At 37.6% G+C, this 19,522-nt stretch overlaps 1 protein-coding gene and 1 pseudogene across 8 annotated transcripts in view; one reads left to right on the top strand and one right to left on the bottom strand.

Moving 5' to 3' along the window:
- DENND4A (DENN domain containing 4A) overlaps nucleotides 1-19,522 on the bottom strand; it is a 112,204-nt gene that overhangs the window by 72,337 nt on the left and 20,345 nt on the right. For 7 of the 8 annotated variants that reach the window (XM_059698065.1, XM_059698003.1, XM_059698028.1 and 4 more), the window contains exons 2-3: nucleotides 4,101-4,178; nucleotides 1,464-1,592 (exon numbers count right to left, since the gene is read on the bottom strand). The gene's annotated coding sequence lies outside the window, so the exon portion shown is untranslated. The remainder of the gene's footprint in view (nucleotides 1-1,463; nucleotides 1,593-4,100; nucleotides 4,179-19,522) is intronic. The other variant, XM_059698014.1, reaches the window with a different exon arrangement.
- The window catches only part of LOC132238720 (myosin regulatory light chain 12B-like), a 76,609-nt pseudogene continuing 67,480 nt past the window's right edge, over nucleotides 10,394-19,522 (top strand).

The following is a 19,522-nucleotide window of genomic DNA, read 5'->3' as shown; positions in this document are numbered from 1 at the left end:
GCTTATGTGGTTTTATGTGTCCATGAATTTTAAATGATAAGCTTTTGATAGACACTATTCTTAAAAATTACTTTGGTGGAGCAATTTCCTCTCTTCATAATGAAGAGATTCAAATATTTTCCTTTTTTCCAACTTCATGTTATTTAAAATAAAGCATATAGTCAATATTGTGTATAATAGTTTTATGTCTTGCTATGCCAAAAGAAGGGAAAGCGAATGGAAATAGTACTATCATAGAAACATATATACATATTTAATAAGGTCCTTTGAAAGCTACTATTTCAGCCATTAAAATAAATAGCTATTGTACTAATAAGCAGATATTTGGGAGATATTTGTATGAAAAATTTGTTTTTGTTAGATCTTCCTGCTCACAAATTTTAGTGACTTGTTCTCATTCATAATTGAATTCAGTAAATAACTACTAAAAAGGAACAAGTTATTGTTCTTCATTAAGACATAAGAATAATTAATTTTAAAGTGGTGATAAAATTCTCACACATTTATTAACAAAAAAGTAAATTTTATATCACTCCAGTTCTCTTGCCTTGTTGTTGTTAGTGTTGGCGGTGGAGAGTGGTTAGAAAGGACTGCAAAATATTTTAAGGCACAATTGACAAAGTATGTAATGCCAAGAACATAGCTGGCGAATTTCCAGGTGACTTCTTAAAATATCTAAATGCTTTTTCATTCATTCAGGAAGTCTACAATACTGAAAATGCACCTCTACTTTTTATTTTAAATCAACTGTTTTTAGAGTAAATTTGAGATTTAGAAGCTAGGGGGAAGACATTGTTAAAAATTATAAGTTAAAGAAAATACTAAAAATATTTAATATAGAAACAAATAATTAATATTATTTCCTAGTAATTTTATTAAAGCAAGAGACTTTCATTGGCATGTGAAATTTATGATCTTTATGGAAAATACTAAATAACAAAAGTGACCAGAAATGACTTGGAAAGAGCATTTGAGGAAAGCATTCCTAGTCACACACACAACTCGGTTGGACTTTTAGTTAAATACATCAGAGCAAAAACTGTTAAACAATTAGAAGATAATTTTGTTTTTTTCATTCTTTTTTTTTAAGGTAAATTTCTTTAAGTTCATTTTGGAAACTGGAAGCCACACAAAACAAATATTTAATCCAACAGTTCACTAAGTATTCACAATAATATAAAACCCTGAAACAACTTTACTAAAGCTGAAGTAATAATACGTAACATCACATTAACCAATTATTGTTTTTAATTCTTCTTTGTTCAACATGATACAGATAACTTAAAGAATTAGCTTATAAAAATGTTTATAGGCATCTTCGTAAAATTTCAGACACCTGCTTAACTAGTATTTCACTTAAAATTAAATCAATTTTCTTTGATAATAGCAAACAAGGATGTCCTCTCTATTCCTTAAAGGTTCATCAGAATTAAATTAAGAAACCATTATAAGAAAGCTCTTACCTATTCAGCAACTATTGGAGACTTGTTTTCCGCCTTTCAATCTCTGCCCCATCAATTCAAATCCTTTTTTTATTTTTTATATAGTTCCATTAGGTCCGAATAGTTGAGCATTTGCTACTGAGACTAATCCTAAGGATAAGAAAAGGCAAGAGTGGAAATCAAAGGTAACATTTTAAAGATTTTTGAAAAACAAAAAATCTGTACATAAAAGTTTTACCAAATTATAAACTATTACTGAAATGGCAAAGTGAGCAAATATACCTGATATAGACTCACAAATTCAAGATACATATAAAATGATCTATAACTCAATGGACCAATTCAACTACTTCATACTCCAGTTCGCTTATATAAGCTAGAATTATTTTTTTTAAAACGTAATTCCACAGGTAATAACCTAATTCAGCTCATCTTTTCTTACATTATCAAAATTAAACTAGAGATCACCAATCTCATCTTTTTTAAACTTCATCTCTCATTTTTCTTCCAACCAAGGCAAACTATCTACTGTCCTTCAAAAGTGGTTTTGCTCTTTTCCTCTTTGACAATACACTATAGCAGTGGTTGGCAAACTGCGGCCCCTTGAGTGTGGCTCTTCCACAAAATACTATGTGTGGGCGTGCACATACAGTGTGACTGAAACTTCGTGGCCACACTCAAGGGGCCGCAGTTTGCAACCACTGCCGCATATGGCTCGCGAGCCGCAGTTTGCCGACCAATGCACTATAGTATTTCCTCTTTCTAGTCACTATATGTTTAGGATATTTTTCAAAGATTTTAACTGTATGTGGATTTTCATTTAAACTTTATGAATTGTACAAAAGAGCAAAAAAATTAAGCAATCCCATACACAATAATAAATATGGCTTATAGTGACAATGTTTCCTAGTTTCTTTTGAGAACAGAAAATATCCCTTTTATCCTCATGCACAGTTATCATATAGAATACAAATATTTATATATTTTATTCAGTTAATAAGCATCTTCTAAATTGCTATAATATTTATAATTATACTAAATGACTACATAATATTCCATCAAATAGAAATAGTATACACTGTAATCAACACCCTATTCTTCCATTCCCAGCTAGTCCCAAAGTATGGTAGATAGGTGTTTAAAAATATTTATTAAGTGAATGAACAGTTCACTTTGTAATCCTTCTAAAGCATATTATACTTAAACATAATGTCTTTTTCTATAATTCAGAATCAATATTCTGAATTTCAATTGCCTTAAATATTACAGTTGTTGTTAAATATAGGATAGATATAGATAAACTAGATGATCTGAGTCAAGTAACCAAAAACTAAAACCATCAGGACCTTAGGCAAAATTAGAAATTTATTCAAGAATTAATTGGTTCATTCATTCAATAATTTTTTCATAAATACTAAGATCTAACACTATTCTAGGAGCCAGTGATGATACTGATTAAAGCAATAGCATCTGCCTTCAAGGCATTTCTTATTTAGTTCTACTTTTCCACATCTCTTTCTATACTTTTATTTACCTCCAACTATCTTTTTTCCTATCCCCCTTCCAGATTCCAAGTGTGTGCCTCCACTATGCCCAAAGTTCCTCAACCATTTTCTCCCCAAAGTTCGATATGCACAAACATGATGATCCTTATTGTATTGTCCCTTTTCCCCATCTCCTTGAAAACTGGCACTCCTTCAGCATCAGCATTCTCTGGAAATTTTGAAAGGAAAGAAACCTTATTTGTGTATCATATTTAAGAGTAGGTTAACTTTCTTTTGAAAAGGTTAAACCCACACAAGGCAAACTTGACTTTTTAAAAGTAAGTTTTATTAATCCAAATTGTTGGACTATATGGAGCAAACTCCTTGAGCAAGGGAGGCGTACTTGTCTCCAAGATCTACTTTGGAAGCACCTCCCCTTTCAATACCAATTCCCAAGCAAAAACCAACAACAAAAATCAAAACATAACTGTAATTTGACAGCACCCTTATTAAAGAGTAGCAATCCCTGATTTATTGGGGGGGAAAATAGTGAAGATAGGAATAATAGACATTTAGAGGGAAAGGAAATTTATTATTAGTCATAGTCTAAGCCTTCATTTCATAGCCAAAGAAACGGAAGCACAAAAGGTGGCTTACTTAAGGATACCTATCTAGTAAGTGGCAACCTGGACAAGAACTCAAGTCCCTTAATGCAGTGTTCTTTACATTTGAGGTTGCTATCTTTTTTTTTTTTTTAAATATATTTTATTGGGTTTTTACAGAGAGGAAGGGAGAGTGATAGAGAGTTAGAAACATTGATGAGAAACATCAATTCAGCTGCCTCCTGCACACTCCTTACTGGGGATGTGCCCGCAACCAAGGTACATGCCCTTGACCGGAATCGAACCTGGGACCACTCAGTCCGCAGGCCGACGCTCTATCCACTGAGCCAAACTGGTCAGGGCAAGAGGTTGCTATCTTTAATAAATGGTCATTAATACTGATCAAGGGCACATCTTTCAATAAGTTCTTTTGTGTCACTTGTTACTCTTAATCATTATGTGGTGAATATGTGCCAAAATCTGGTTAAGAAATATGGTACATTAAACTTTCAGTGTTAAATACAGAAACAGCTAATAGAAATAAATCAAAATAAAAAACAAAAACTACTTACACATTACGAAGGTCTTTCTCTGAAAATGATGCCAGCTCTCAATTTGTGAATTCTGCAAACCTCAGAGTTTGAGAAATACTGTATTGAAAAGAACAAGAATTGAGCTTAAATTAATTCCAATCAAATATATCCCCCTACAATGTCTTAAAGTTCTGTTAACAATGATAATTTTCAAACAAAATGCTTGCATATATTGTTTTCATATGGTTAAGAGCCAATAAGTAATTTTCAAACACTAGCTCTTTCAGAAAACACATTTCAGTCAAAAATAGACACACACAGAGCAGATAATGGGAACAAAAACAGAAAATAAAAATAAATGACATAATGAGTAAATATACAGAAGCAATGTGAGAAAAACATACCACTTCTGGGGCATTATATATAGTATCCCATTCCCAAAGGAAAAATATACACATTTATGAAAATTAAATATAAACTCAAATAACTTCCATATACAAAAGAAGTCAACACCCTAAAGTATTTTCCCTTTATTACAAATTCTTTAAATACTTATACTAAAATCAAATCTGTTTTATCAAATCCTTAACATGGTTGAGATCTCATCAAGGAACCCAGGACGTCTATCCAAGACAATAAATGATATTGTATTATGGTATTCAATATGCCATTATCATATTTTCTTCAAAGTTGAGTAATTTAGTAAGTTGTAGTTACAAGTAATTTTAAATACCAAATGGAAAGATGATGCCACTGACAAAGTCTTAGGGTATAACCAATCCAACTACATTGTACAAATCATGTGGGTTAGCTTCATAATGCTGAAGACTTGCACAGGCAGGAGTTTCAGTAAGACTCAAAAGCTTTTTCAGGAGAGCAAGTTGAAATGCAGTAATCACAATTACATCAAGAGGAAGAAACCATAGCTTTCACCAATGTGGATTATCTACTAACTAGAGGCTCAGTGCACAAAATTCATGCATGGATAGGGTCCCTAGGCCTGGCCAGCAATTGGGGCCTCCCTTCCCCGGCTACCGGCCAGGGCCTTCCTTCATTCTGTGCCGCCCCCTGGTGGTCAGTGCACGTCATAGTGAGCGATTGAACCCGGTCTCCTGGTAGAACTCCTGAGGGGACAATTTGCATATTAGGCTTTTATATAAATAGATGACAAAGAAACAGCAGCAGCAACAGACACCAGATTTACCTAATTTGGTTTGTCTTTGAAAAGTAGAAGAGAAGGGTGGAAAGGGCCAAAATTATTTGAGTCAAGATTTGATAAAATGTCTTGGAATGGAATGGGTGAAAAGAATGAATGAGAAATTATGTTAAGTATAATCTTGTTACATTTTGTAATGCTAAATCTGGTCATAATGGATATATGTTTTAAAAACTAGCCCTTTGATAGGGGAGGCTAGGGGACTGTCTAGGGCGGGGGGATAAAATGGATACATATGTAATACCCTTTGTAATACTTTAAGCAATAAAAAAAAACAAAAACAAAAACAAAAAAAAAACAAAAAAAAAAAAACTAGCCCTAGCCATTTTGGCTCAATGGATAGAGTGTTGGCCTATGAACCAAAAGGTCCTGGATTCGATTCTGGTCAAGGGCATGTACCTTGGTTGCAGGATTCTCCCCGCCCGGGGCCCTGGTCAGGGCTCGTGCAGGAGGTAACCAATCAATGTGTTTCTCTCACAATGATGTTTCTCTCTGTCTTTCCCTCTCTCTTCCACTCTCTCGAAAAATCAATGGAAAAAATATCCTCAGGTGAGGATTAACAAAACAAAATAAACAAACAAACAAAACTAGGACAGCATTCTACCTCAGACTCACTGAAAAATTCCAGTCAGTAAAGATAGAGTGGCATATATATTAAATAGTGACCTGCTGAAACATTTCTTAAATTCAACATCAGATAAACACAAAAATTTTCCAGCTGAAATACTCTATGTATATAAAAATACTTTTAACTTTTGAAAATTATAGCTCCTGGTTTATTCATATACTATCAGGCTTATTTAGCTGCAATTATGTATTATGAGTATGCTATAATAAATTCCAAATACATTTTCTGCTACATGATTTTCTTAATATAGTAAGAACATTTCTTACCATAAACAATGATCCACTAAACTTAATATTTTATTAATCAAAAAACAAATAGGATTGTCTTCAATGTTGATAATTTTAAATTTACAGCAGTGTTTACAATATCAAATATTTCACCTTTGATGAAATAAACTTCTAAAACCTTTAGTTTGATTTCATAAATTGTATGAAAAAACTGACCCATTATTAGAATAGATTTTCTATTACGAAAATGAGACATATAAAACCAGCATCACTTAAGTGTTTGCAAAGTTCTTCTAATTAAGATAACACATCACAACTATTGCTCTACTTTCCACACATACATAGGAAAACTTGGAATAAATAAATGGGTAAAATCTATTTTGTAGATCATCCTTTGATGTAAATGGAATGGAATGAATGTATCAGTGTACTTCCTAAAGCTACATATGTTAAATTATCTTTCAGCACAGACTCCTTTAAATTGCTTTTTAAACATATATTAGTTTCAGGTGTACAACATAGTGATTTGATATTTGTATATATTGTGAAATGATCACCAGAATAAATATAGTTAACATTCATCACCATAATTATGAAATTAAAAATTTTTTGGTGATGTGAACTTTTAAGATCAACTCTCTTAGCTACTGTCATTTATGCAATACAGTATTATCAACTATAGTCACCATGCTATACGTTACACTCTCATGACTTATTTATTTCATAACTGGAAGTTTGTACCTATGATTCCCTTCACCCATTTTTCTCCCACTCCTCATCTCCTACTTCTAACAACCACCAACCTGTTCTTTGCATCTATGAACTTGTGTTTTTTTTCCATTCCACATATAAATTAAATCATACAGTATTCCACTGAGCCATGACAGCTGGGCATTTTTAAAAATATATTTTTTTATTGATTTCAGAGAGGAAGGAAGAGGGAGATAGAAACATCGATGATGAGAATCATTAATTTCTCTGACTTGTTTCACTTAGCATAATGTCCTCAAGTTCTATCCATCTTGTTGCAAAATGCAGGATTTCATTCTTTTTTATAGCTGAATATTGCACATATAAACATATAAAGAAAATGTGTTATATATATATATATATGTGTGTACACACACACAGGGTGTCCCCCCAAAATGTATACACCCACTTTGAATAATCATAAAGGCAGTGTTTACTGAAATACATTTCATTTTCAAAATTGAGCTATCAGCTGTTAAAGTGTGTATACATTTTGGGGGGACAAAATATAAAGTATACACACATTTTCTTTATCCATTCATCCACCAATAGACACATTGTTTTTATATCTTAGCTATTGTACATAATGCTGCAAATGAACTTGAGGGTGCAAATATCTTTTCGAATTAGTGTTTTCATTTTCTTTGGACAAATACCCAGAAGTGGAATTGCTGGATCATACAGTAGTCTTATAATTAATGTTTCAAGGAACCTCCGTACTGTTTTCCATAGTGGCTACACCAATTTACCAGTACATTCCCATCAACAGTGCACAAGGGTTCGCTTTTTTCCACATTCTTGCCAACAGTTATTTCTTATCTTTTTGATAAGAGCCATTCCAATAGGTGTGAGGTGATACCTCATTGTGGTTTTGATTTGCATTTCTTTGATAATTAGTCATATTGAGCACCTTTTCAGATATCTATTGTCCATCTGTACTCTTCTTTAAAAGAATGTCTATTAAGGTCCTATGTCCATTTTAACTCTGGGATTTTTTGCTATTGAGTTGTATGAATTCTTTACACTTTTTGCATATTAACCCCTTGAGAGTTATATACTTTGCAAATATTTTCTCCAATTCAGTATGGGGCCTTTTCATTTTGTTGATAGTTTCTTTTGCGGTGCAGAAGCTTTTTACTCTGATGCAGTCCCACTTATTTATTTTTGCTTTGTTGCCTTTGTTTTGGTGTAAACCCCCAAAATCACTGCTAAGACATCCTGTCAAATAACTTATTACTGCCTATGGTTTTTTCCAGAAAATTTATGGTTTCAGATCTTACATTCAAGTCTTTAATCCACTGAGTTAATTTCTGTGTATGATATAAGACAGTGCTCCAACTTCACTTTTTTGCATGTGGCTGGCCAGTGTGCCCAACACTATTTATTGAAGAGACCATTCTTTCCCTCCTGTATATTCTTGTCCTCTTTTTCATAAATTAATTGACCATATGTACATGTTTATTTCTGGGCTCTTTATTCTGTTCCATTGATCTTTGCACCTGATTTTTTTGTGCGTGAGTTTGTGTTTTTTTTTTTTAATGTCAATAGCATATTATTTTGTTTACTCTAGCTTTGTAATACAGTTTGAAACCAGGGTGTAAAATGCCTCCAGCTTTGTTATTCTTTCTCAAGATCATTTTGGCTGTTCGTGATCTTTTGTGGTGCCATACAAATTTTAGGATTGTTACACTTCTGTGTAAAATGTCACCAGAATTTTGATTGGGATTGCAGTGAATCTATATATTGCTTTGGGTAGTATGGTCGTTTTAAGAATATTGATTTTTTCCAACCCATAAGCATGGACTATCTTTCCACTTATTTGTGTCTTCTTCAATTTCTTTCATCATTGTCTTACAGTTTTCAGTGTACAGGTCTTTCACCTCCTTTGTTAAATTTATTTTTCAGTATTTTATTCTTTTTGATGCAATTGTAAATGAGATGGTTTTCTTAATTTCTCTTTCAGATAGTTTCTTACTATTATACAGGAACACAATAGATCTCTGCATATTGATTTTGTACCCTACAAATTTACTAAATTTATATTTATATTTAAATATGTTTTTATTGTATTCATGCAAATTACCTATCTTATTTTGATTTCACCAGTTTTACTTGCATTTGTGTGTTTGTATATTTAGTTCTCTATAATTTTGTTACATGAACAGCTTCATGTATGCATCACCAAAGCCGAGATACAAAACAGTTCCATCACAAGGATCCCTAGTGTTGACATGTTATAAGTCTTATCCCCTTACCGTTACTGTCTCTAATCCCTGTGGAGTAGTATGTATGTATATATGTATGTGTGTGTGTATTTTTTTAAACTAGAGAACACATACAGTCTACAAAGGAAAAGATGTCTCCAAAAGCAATGCACCCTTACAAAATAGGTACAGAAACCAAAGAAAAAAGTATATGTGGTGAGGAAAGACTTGTTAGTCACATTTACTCAGACATCTGGAATATTATATTTGAACATGATTAGACAAACATATAATTGCACAGACATATGTATACACATAAAAGATAAGGACAGAGAATAATCATCTACTAAATCACAGTGAAGATCAATCTCCTTAGTTCTGAGATAAACTTTTCTATTATGGTCAAATTTTAGACTAGATCAAGTGAACAACATAAAATAATGCTACAAAACAACTACAATGGAGACTCCGATATGCATGAGAACATAAAAGAAGTCGTTTACTGTGTTCAGGGGTAATCTGCTGCTCATGGAGAAGTTAGGTTGGAACTACAGTAGCTGGTTTTCCCTTGAAAATATGGATCTGAACAGGAACAAACTGGAAATAACACACAGTGTTAACATACAGATAGATACCTCTTGTCTCTCCAGGCTGACTATAAACAATGGAAAGGCAGGAACTCTGTCTTTTGTTTCTTTTGATTCTGTCACATAAATTACAGCAGTTAAAAACTCATGGTAGGTGTGTAAATATTTATTAAACTAAAAAGGCCAGTACAGTAGAAAAAAAAATGGGAAAGTTAAAACACCACAGAATCATAGGATTTTAGAGCTAGAAGGATACATGGAGATTTAGTTTCAATTCCTTTTAAAATGGAAGAAATTGAGGCATATAAGATAAACATCTTGCCTTAGATGAAATACATTAATTTATAATTTAACTCTCATTTGATTTGGAGTTCTACTATGTAAATACTTCAATTCAAGAATGGAAGAGAAGAGCCCAGCTGGGGGTGCTCAGTGGTTGAGTGTCAACCAGGAATCTAGAGGGCGCAGATTTGATTCCCAGTCAGGGCACATGCCCAGGTTGCGGGCTCAGTCCCCAGTGAGGGGCATGCAGGAGGCAGCTGATGGGTGTTTCTCTCTCATCGATATCGATGTTTCTACACTTTATCTTAGCCAAAAGGCTGAGAAGCAATCTCATCTCCCTTCCCATCTCTCTAGAATCAATAAAAACATATATTTTTTAAAAATAATGGAAGAGAAGAAAGGAATTTCCTGGGGAGAACTTTGTATTAATTAGTTAACATGGACTTTGATGGACAAATATTAACAGGTAAGTGGGAGAAGTTAAATTGGTTGAAGAGAGTGGGGCAATTAACAGGTAAGAAAAAGAATGGTTGACTAAAAATAAGACAAAAGAGTAAAGTAGAAAAGGAAGAAAGTTGAACAAAGAGATATAGTAAGAAAAGGAATATAAAGATTGGGGTGGGGTTTAATATAAAAGTAAAAAATAGTGCAGAAATGGGAAAAGTGAGAAATGATTAAATGGGAATGAGGAAATGGTATCTGGATAATTTTTAATGCTATTTACTACATCATCCTATCTAATAAAAGAGAAACATGGTAATTAGCGTTATGACCGCTACCCTTCCCATTGGCTAATCAGGGCGATATGCAAATTAACTGCCAGCCAAGATGGCGGCCGGCAGCCAGGCAGCTGACGTGAACAGGGAGGCTTGCTTGCTTCAGTGACGGAGGAAGCCAAGCTTCTCCGCCTGCCTTGCCGGCCTCTCAGCAACATTGTAACAAATATAGAAGCTAAACAAAACCCCTGGGCTTCAGCCAGCAGGACTGCAACGTTGTTTCAAATACAGAAGGTAAACAAAGGCCAGAAACCTGCTTTCAGCAGCGGAGGTCTCATAGCTGAAGCGGAGCCTCAGAGCTAAAGCTGGCCCAGAATAAAAAAAAAAAAAAAAAGGAAAAAAGGACAGGTTGGGAGCTTCAGTCATCCGCCAGCCTGAAAACAGCCCTGAGCCCCTCACCCAGGCTGGCCAGGCACCCCAGTGGGGACCCCCACCCTAAAGGGTGTGTGACCAGATGCAAACAGCCATCATCCCCTCACCCAGGCTGGCCAGGCACCCAATCGGGACCCCCACCCTGATCCAGGACACCCTTCAGGGCAAACCAGCCAGCCCCCACCCGTGCACCAGGCCTCTATCCTATATAGTAAAAGGGTAATACGCATCCCAGCACGGGGATCAGCAGAGCCGAGAGGCCTCCCGGCACCGGGATCAGCGTGACAGGGGGCAGCGCCCAAATCCCCTGATCGCCCTGCGGCTCTGTGTGTGACAGGGTGCGGCGTCCCAACCCCCTGATCGCCCTGCAGCTCTGTGTGTGACAGGGTGCGACGCCCAAACCGCCCCCCCCCCCCCATTGGCCCTGCCCCGAGTGTGACAGTGGCAGCACCCCAACCCCCTGATCCGCCCTGCTCTGTGTGTGACAGGGGGCAGTGCCCCAACTCCCCTATCAGGCCTGCTCTGTGAGTGACAGGGGGGAGCTCCTCAACCCCCTGATGGGTCCTGCTCTGTGCGTGACAGGGGGGAGCTCCTCAGCCCACTGATGGGTCCTGCTCTGTGTGTGACAGGGTACGGAGCCCCAACCCCCCTGATCGGCCCTGCTCTGTGCGTGACAGGGGGGAGCGTCCCAACCCCCTGATCAGCCCTGCTCTGTGCATGACAGGGGGTGGCGCCACAACCTCCCTATCGACCCTGCCTTGAGTGTGACAGGGGGCGGTGCCCCAACCCCCAATCGGCCCTAACCTGAGCGTGACTAGGGGTGGCATCGCAACCTCCTGATCCGCCCTGCTCTGTGCATGACAGGGGGTGGCGCCCCAACTCCCCAATCGGCCCTGCTCTGAGCCCGACCAGGAGCTGCACCTAGGGATTGGGCCTGCCGTCTGCCCCCGGGAGCAGGCCTAAGCCAGCAGGTCGTTATCCCCCGAGGGGTCCCAGACTGCAAGAGGGCACAGGCCGGGCTGAGGGACCCCCTCTCCCCCCAAGTGCACAAATTTTTGTGCACCAGGCCTCTAGTTTAAAATAAAGAAACGATGAGATTTACCATTTCTACAGTCTAATCAGATTCACTATAAACTAACAGTAACAACAAATATCAATTACCAATCTTGTACTGAAAATCTGTTCATATTCAGCACTGCGTATGAAATGCAAACATATTGTGCTTACCAGTCTAGAGTAAAAGGGAAGTCTGGTTGCCCTACCGGTTTGGCTCAGTGGATAGAGCGTCAGCCTGTGGACTCAAGGGTCCCAGGTTTGATTCGGGTCAAAGGCATGTACCTTGGTTGTGGGCACATCCCCAGTAGGGAGTGTGCAGGAGGCAGCTGATTGATGTTTCTCTCTCATCGATGTTTCTAACGCTCTATCCCTCTCCCTTCCTCTATGTAAAAAATCAATAAAATCTATTTTTCAAAAAAAGGGAAGTCTGGTTTTAAATGTCTCTTTCACCATCATTTTTTTTACTTAATTTCCCTTATGCATACCACTTCCATATCGCAAAGTTCTTACTTCCTCTTTGAATTATCATAAACATTTGTTAGCTGGTATCTAAAATGAATTGTTGCCTCCACTGGAATCTTTCCAAAAGTTTCTCTCAAACACACAATATCTGGTTTTTCTTCAGTATTTCAGTCACACATACACAAGGAACTTGAAATAATATTCATTGGGGTGATTAAAAACATTTACATAAGATAAGTAATCTAAAATTCAGTTATACTACTATATAATAAAAACGAGAGCCACTGATTAAAAATATCACCTTTCTTGAAAAGTAGATATATAAGATTTATAGTGCTGTTATTGGATTAATGCTTAACATTTTAATTTCTTAATCTCATCACCTATTTAAAGGTACTTTAAGCCTTTTAAAAAATCCCTTTTCACTTTTGCCTATGAACTGTAACATACAACAAATTTACTTGCTAATAAGCAACTGAAAAGGACTTTGAGAATTAATAATTGAAAACAAATTTGAAAGTTGTTACTGTCACAGTTAATAACTACTGATAAAATTTTTTGACTTGTAGGACTTACTAGATGAACAAAGACTACAAACACAAGAAATCCAAATGTTAACATGCTTGAAAGAATTGTTAGTCTTGCAAATAATTTTTAAAAATAAACTTTGATCTCAGTTGATGTGGCCCAGTGGTTGAGCATCAGCCCATGCATCAGGACTCCGGTTCAATTCTCGGTCAGGGCACATGCATGGGTTGCAGCCTGATCCCCAATAGGGGACATGTTGGAGGCAGCAAATTGATGTTCGTCGATGTCTCTCTCTCTCTCTCTCCTTTCCTCTTTCTCTAAAATCAATAAAAACATATTTAAAAAATAAAAACAAATAAACTTTGAGGTACTACATCATACCTAGTAAATGAACAAATATGAATAAAATCTAGTTGATGGTGATAAGAAAAACAAGCACACTTGAAAAATAATGGCACTGTGAAATAGAACAATTTTTCTGAAAAATAACCTAGCAATTACTTAAAACTAATTGTATTCTTATCAACAACTTATTCTATTTTGGTAATGTCATCAAGAAAATAGCCGAGCCAATGTGGCTCAGTGGTTGAGCTCAACCTATGAACCAGGAGGTCATGGTTCAATTCCTAGTCAGGGCACATGCCTGGGTTGCAGGCTCAGATCCCCAGTGCGGAGCATGCAGGAGGAAGCTGATCAATGATTCTCTCCCATCATTGATGTTTCTCTCTCTCCCCCTCTCACTTCCTCTCTGAAATCAATACAAACATGTATCTTTTAAAATTTTATATCATCAATAAAATAAATGTATTTTAAAAATCAAACTGTTGGTCTAGGTTATTTATAACTGTACTTTCTTTAAAGGATCACAGAATTAGAGTAGAAAAGGACCTTAACAATCTTTTGGGTTCTGGACAGTGTGGCTCATTTGGTTGAGCATCATCCCATGCACCAGAGGGTTGTGGACTCAATCGGGGGGAGGGGGAGGGGGAGGGGCGTGCAGGAGGCAACCAATTAATGTTTCTTGCATTGATCTTTCTCTCACCCTTCCTCTCTCTCTAAAAATCAATAGAAACACATTTAAAAAAATATTTTGGTTCAATCTCATCATTTTGTTGCTGAGTAAATTCAAGTGTGGAAAGGCAAATTTGACTTGCCCAAAATAGCACAGTTCATCTGTAGAAGAGCAGGACCTAAAACTCCTTATTCCAGATCTCTTGCTACTATACCATGTAGGCTATTCCACAGAAGCCTGAAACAATGACCCAGAATTGACAAGGATCAGATCAGCTTAGTGAAGCTAGATGACACATTGCTCTTTCTAAACCTTCTGATGGCCAGGACCAGCCCTAGATAATGCATAACTTCTATTCTTTAAACCCCCTTAACCTACTTTTAGCATTCAAATCAACCTCCAGGATCTTCCCTTTCTTCATAGTCCCAAGAAAATATGTTAATCCCACTAACTACACCTCACTTTCGAATTTCTATCACCAATCATGACTCTCTACTGAGATCCAAAAGACCTACTTGATAACGCTATCTGTATATCTAATAGCCAAAACAGAACTATTTCTTTGGCAAATCTCCATCTTTAGACCTAAACCCACTTCTCTGCCACACACACATTTGCACTCTAAAAATTCACCAGGAACGGCATAAATTTGAATCTGGGATTTTTGCCTATATTATCAATCAAGATAGTTGATATTCTCAAGGGAATATGGTCTCCAGGAAAGGAAAAATAAACACTGCAGAAGTACAAGGGAGAGGTAAGAGCAGGGGTGGGCAAACTTTTTGACTCGAGGGCCACAATGGGTTCTTAAACTGGACCGGAGGGCCGGAACAAAAGCATGGATGGAGTGTTTGTGTGAACTAATATAAATTCAAAGTAAACATCATTACATAAAAGGGTACGGTCTTTTTTTTCAATAGTTTTATTCATTTCAAACAGGCCGGATCCGGCCCGCGGGCCGTAGTTTGCCCACGGCTGGGTAAGAGGAACAAAAAACCCAAAAAAGGGTCCAAGAACAGAACAAGCTATCCCAGAGCAAACAGAACACATTTCTTACATAAACATAACAAACATCCTCAGAAAACTAAGTAGAACACTAAAAAAATAATAAGGAATCATGAAGAACCAACTAGAGATACCAGGTGTTAAAAATAACTGAAAATTTTAAAATCAGACAGGTTAAATAACAAAATGAATGCCATTAAAAATAAAATCAATGAGTAGATGATCAGAATGAGATATTAAGAAGGTATAAAGATGCATATAAGCCTAACCAATGGACATAGACATCAGGAGGTGAGGGCATGAATGGGGGGGTGAGAGGGCAATGGGTTGGTAAGGACACATATGTAATACCTTAATCAATAAAGAAAAAAAAATTTAAAAGAGAAGGCATGAAAATACACTAACTTACACCTTACACAAGAATAAACTCAAAATGGATAAAAGACTTAAATGTAAGACATGAAACCATAAAAGTCCTAGAAGAAACCACAGGCACCAAAATCTCACACCTCTCTCGTAGCAATATGTTTACCGATACATCTCCTAGGACAGTGGTCGGCAAACCGCGGCTCGTGAGCCACATGCGGCTCTTTGGCCCCTTGAGTGTGGCTCTTCCACAAAATACCACTTGCAGGCACGCACGTACAGTGTGATTGAAACTTTGTGGCCCATGCGCAGAAGTCGGTTTTCGGAAAGGAGATAGACAAAACAAGTATACAAGACGAGTGTGGATGGGAGAGTTGGAAGGGGTCGACCTCAGTGAACGTACTTCAATCAGATTGAGGACGTTTTTAGCAAAGGCCAGCTTAGGAGTACCCTAATTAAGTTAATAACAATGTACCTACCTATATAATTTAAGTTTAAAAAATTTGGCTCTCAAAAGAAATTTCAATCATTGTACTGTTGATATTTGGCTCTGTTGACTAATGAGTTTGCCGACCACTGTCCTAGGACAATGGAAATTAAGGAGAAAATAAACAAATGGGACTACATAAAAAAAAAAAAAAAAGGCTTCTGCACGGCAAAAGAAACCATTATCAAAATAACAAGAGACCCCAGTACATGGGAGAACATATTTGCCAACGATACATTTGACAAGGGGTTAATCTCCAAAATATATAGGTAACTAATACAACTTAACAAAACTCATACAACTTAACAAAAGGAAGACAAACAATCCAATTAAAAAAATGGGCAAAGGATCTAAATAGACACTTCTTCAAAGTGGACATATAGAAAGCCAAGACACAGATGAAAAAATGCTCAAAGTCACTAATCATCTGAGAGATACAAATCAAAACGACAATGAGATATCACCTCACACCTGTCAGAATGGCTATCATCAACACATCAACCAATGACAAGTGTTTCAAGGTTGTGGAGAAAAGGGAACCCTCGTACACTGCTGGTGGGAATGCAGACTGGTGCAGCTACTATGGAAAACAGTATGGCATTTCTTCAAGAAATTAAAAATGGAACTCCCATTTGACCCAGTCATCCCACTTCTAGGAATATATCCTAAGAAACCTGAAATACTCATCAGAAAGAATATATGCATCCCTATTTTCATAGCAGCACAATTTACAATAGCTAAGACTTGGAAACAGCCCAAGTGCCCATCAGCAGATGAGTGGATAAAAAAACTATGGTACATTTACACCATGGAATACTACAAGGCAATAAAAAGAAGTCTTAGCATTTGCAACAGCATGGAGGGACCTGGAGAGTATTATGCTGAGCAAAATAAGCCAGTCAGAGTAAGTATCACATGATCTCACTCATATGTGGAATCTAATGAATCAAATAAACTGATGATCAAAAATAGAGCCAGAGTCATAAAAGCCTGAACAGACTATTGAACCTCAGAGGGAAGGCAGGGGAGGGTGAGATCAACCAATGAACTTGTATGCATATATGCATAACCCGTGGACACAGACAATGGGGTAATGAGGCCCTGGAGAGAAGGGGGAAGGGAGGACAGGAGCGGGCTGGAATAGGTTAATGGGGGGGGAAAGGAGGACCTATGTCAGTGATGGCGAACCTATGACACGTGTGGCAGAGGTGACACGTGAACTCATTTTTTTTGGTTGATTTTTCTTTGTTAAATGGCATTTAAATATATAAAATAAATATCAAAAATATAAGTCTTTGTTTTACTATGGTTGCAAATATCAAAAAATTTCTATATGCGACATGGCACCAGAGTTAAGTTAGGGTTTTTCAAAATGCTGACACGCCGAGCTCAAAAGGTTCGCCATCACTGACCTATGTAATACTTTCAACAATAAAGATTAAAAGAAAAAAAAGCTGAAAATAGCTCAGCTGGTGTGGGTCAGTGGTTGAGCATCAACTATGAACAAGGAGCTCACGGTTCGATTCTCAGTCAGGGCACATGTTTGGGGTATGGGCTCAATCCACAGAGGAGGGCGTGAAGGAGGCAACCAATCAATGATTCTCTCTCATCATTGATGTTTCTCTCTCTCTCTCCCTTCCTCTCTGAAATCAATAAAAATATTTTTTAAAAAGCTGTAAATCTCTCTGTATATATAAAAGCCTAAGTGACTGAACAACCGAACAACCAGTTGACCAGTCGCTATGACTGCACTGACCACCAGGGGGCAGACGCTCAACACAAGAGCTGCCTCCTGGTGGTCAGTGTGCTCCCACAGCGGGAGCGCCACTCAGTGAGCTTATTGAGCAGTGATGGCTGCAGGCAGAGTGGGGCCGGGATAAGCAGAGTGATGCGGGCTCCTCCTCAGCCGCCTGCTGCTTCACACACAACTACATCCCTCAGGGGATGTCGAACTGCCAGTTTTAGCCTGGCCTGTGGGGATCGGTGATTGGTCTGAAACTGGCAGTCCAACATTCCCCAAGGGGTCCTGGATTGTGAGAGGGCGCAGGCCAGGCTGAGGGATCCCACTGGTGCACGAATCTGTGCACTGGGCCTCTAGTATATTATGAAAGTATTAAAATATGGAGGCTTAAGAGAGTGAGAAGGCAACCCACAGACTGGGAGAAAATATTTGAAAAACACATATCTAATATAGGACTACCATCAACAAATGTTTGATTCCAACTATATGGCATTCTATATATGATTCCAACTATATGGCATTCTGGAAAAGGCAAAACTATGGAGACAGTAAAAAGATTAAGGACTGCCAGTGGTTAGGGAGGAGGGATAAATAGGATGCACACAAAACCATTTTTCAGGCAATGTAACTACTCTGTATAATACTGTATTATGGTGGATATATGTTTTTCCATACTTGTCAAAACACACAGAATGTACAACACAGAGTGAACTCTAATAGAACCTATGAACTTTGGGTGACAATGATGTTTCAGTGAAGGTTCATTGACTGTAGCAAATGTAATACTCTGTTGTGGATGCTGATTGTGAGGGAAGCTGTGTCTGTGTCGGGGCAGCAAGGCTAAGCAACCAGCCGACTGGCCGACCGGCTGGTAGGTATGACGCTCACTCACCACCAGGGCGCAGACGCTCAACACAGGAGCCGCCGAGCAACAGCAACTTTGCAGAATGCCCTCTCGCACTCCGGGACCCCTTGGAGGATGTCAAACTGCTGGTTTCGGCCTGATCCCTGCAGGCCAGGCCAAGGGACCCCACCTGCTGGAGGGACTCTGCTCACTCCGCAGATGCCTTTCAAGCCATGGTGTTGCTCCAGGTGCAGCCGGCCGGGGAGAGACTGAGGGAGGTTGGCTCCAGCATATGTCCGGCTCAACTCGCCCAGTCCCGCCCTGCCGGCCACCTTCTAATTAATTTCTTTTTAATGTGCACGAATCCATGCACCAGGCCACTAGTATATGAGAACTCACTGTACTTTCTGCTCAATTTTTCTGTGAATCTAAAACTGCTCTAGAAAACAAAGCACATTTAAAAGGAAAAATAATAAAAGAATTAGCTCTGAACCCTCCCCTAATATGGGGGCTAGGAAAATTAGAGTCAGTATCTAATTAATAGAACTTACAGAACGTAATGAAAAAAAACAAATGGAGATGAGGCAATACTTCAGAAATTATCACCAAGAATTCCCAAGAATTAAAGATTTGTCAGTTTGGTATAACAGGTATGAAAAACTACCTAGGCACCTTAAACACCTAAAAACATCTCAACGTGAAAAATTCTAAAAATTCCTAGATGTAAAAAATAGTCAACCCACTCAAAAAAAAAAAATCTTACTCTAGACTTCTAATCACTAACACTGGATCCAAGAAGATAATGGAGTAATATTTTTAAGTATTGAAAGAAAGGAAACTATATATCTATCTAAACTATCATTTAAATGCATGGGTGAAATAAAGATATTAGAAATATAAGCACTCAGATGGTTTACC

Source organism: Myotis daubentonii, chromosome 1 (assembly GCF_963259705.1).
Source record: "Myotis daubentonii chromosome 1, mMyoDau2.1, whole genome shotgun sequence".
Lineage (NCBI taxonomy): Eukaryota > Metazoa > Chordata > Mammalia > Chiroptera > Vespertilionidae > Myotis > Myotis daubentonii.
Note: the sequence above shows the minus strand (reverse complement) of the source record. Positions and strands in the feature narration are given on the sequence as shown.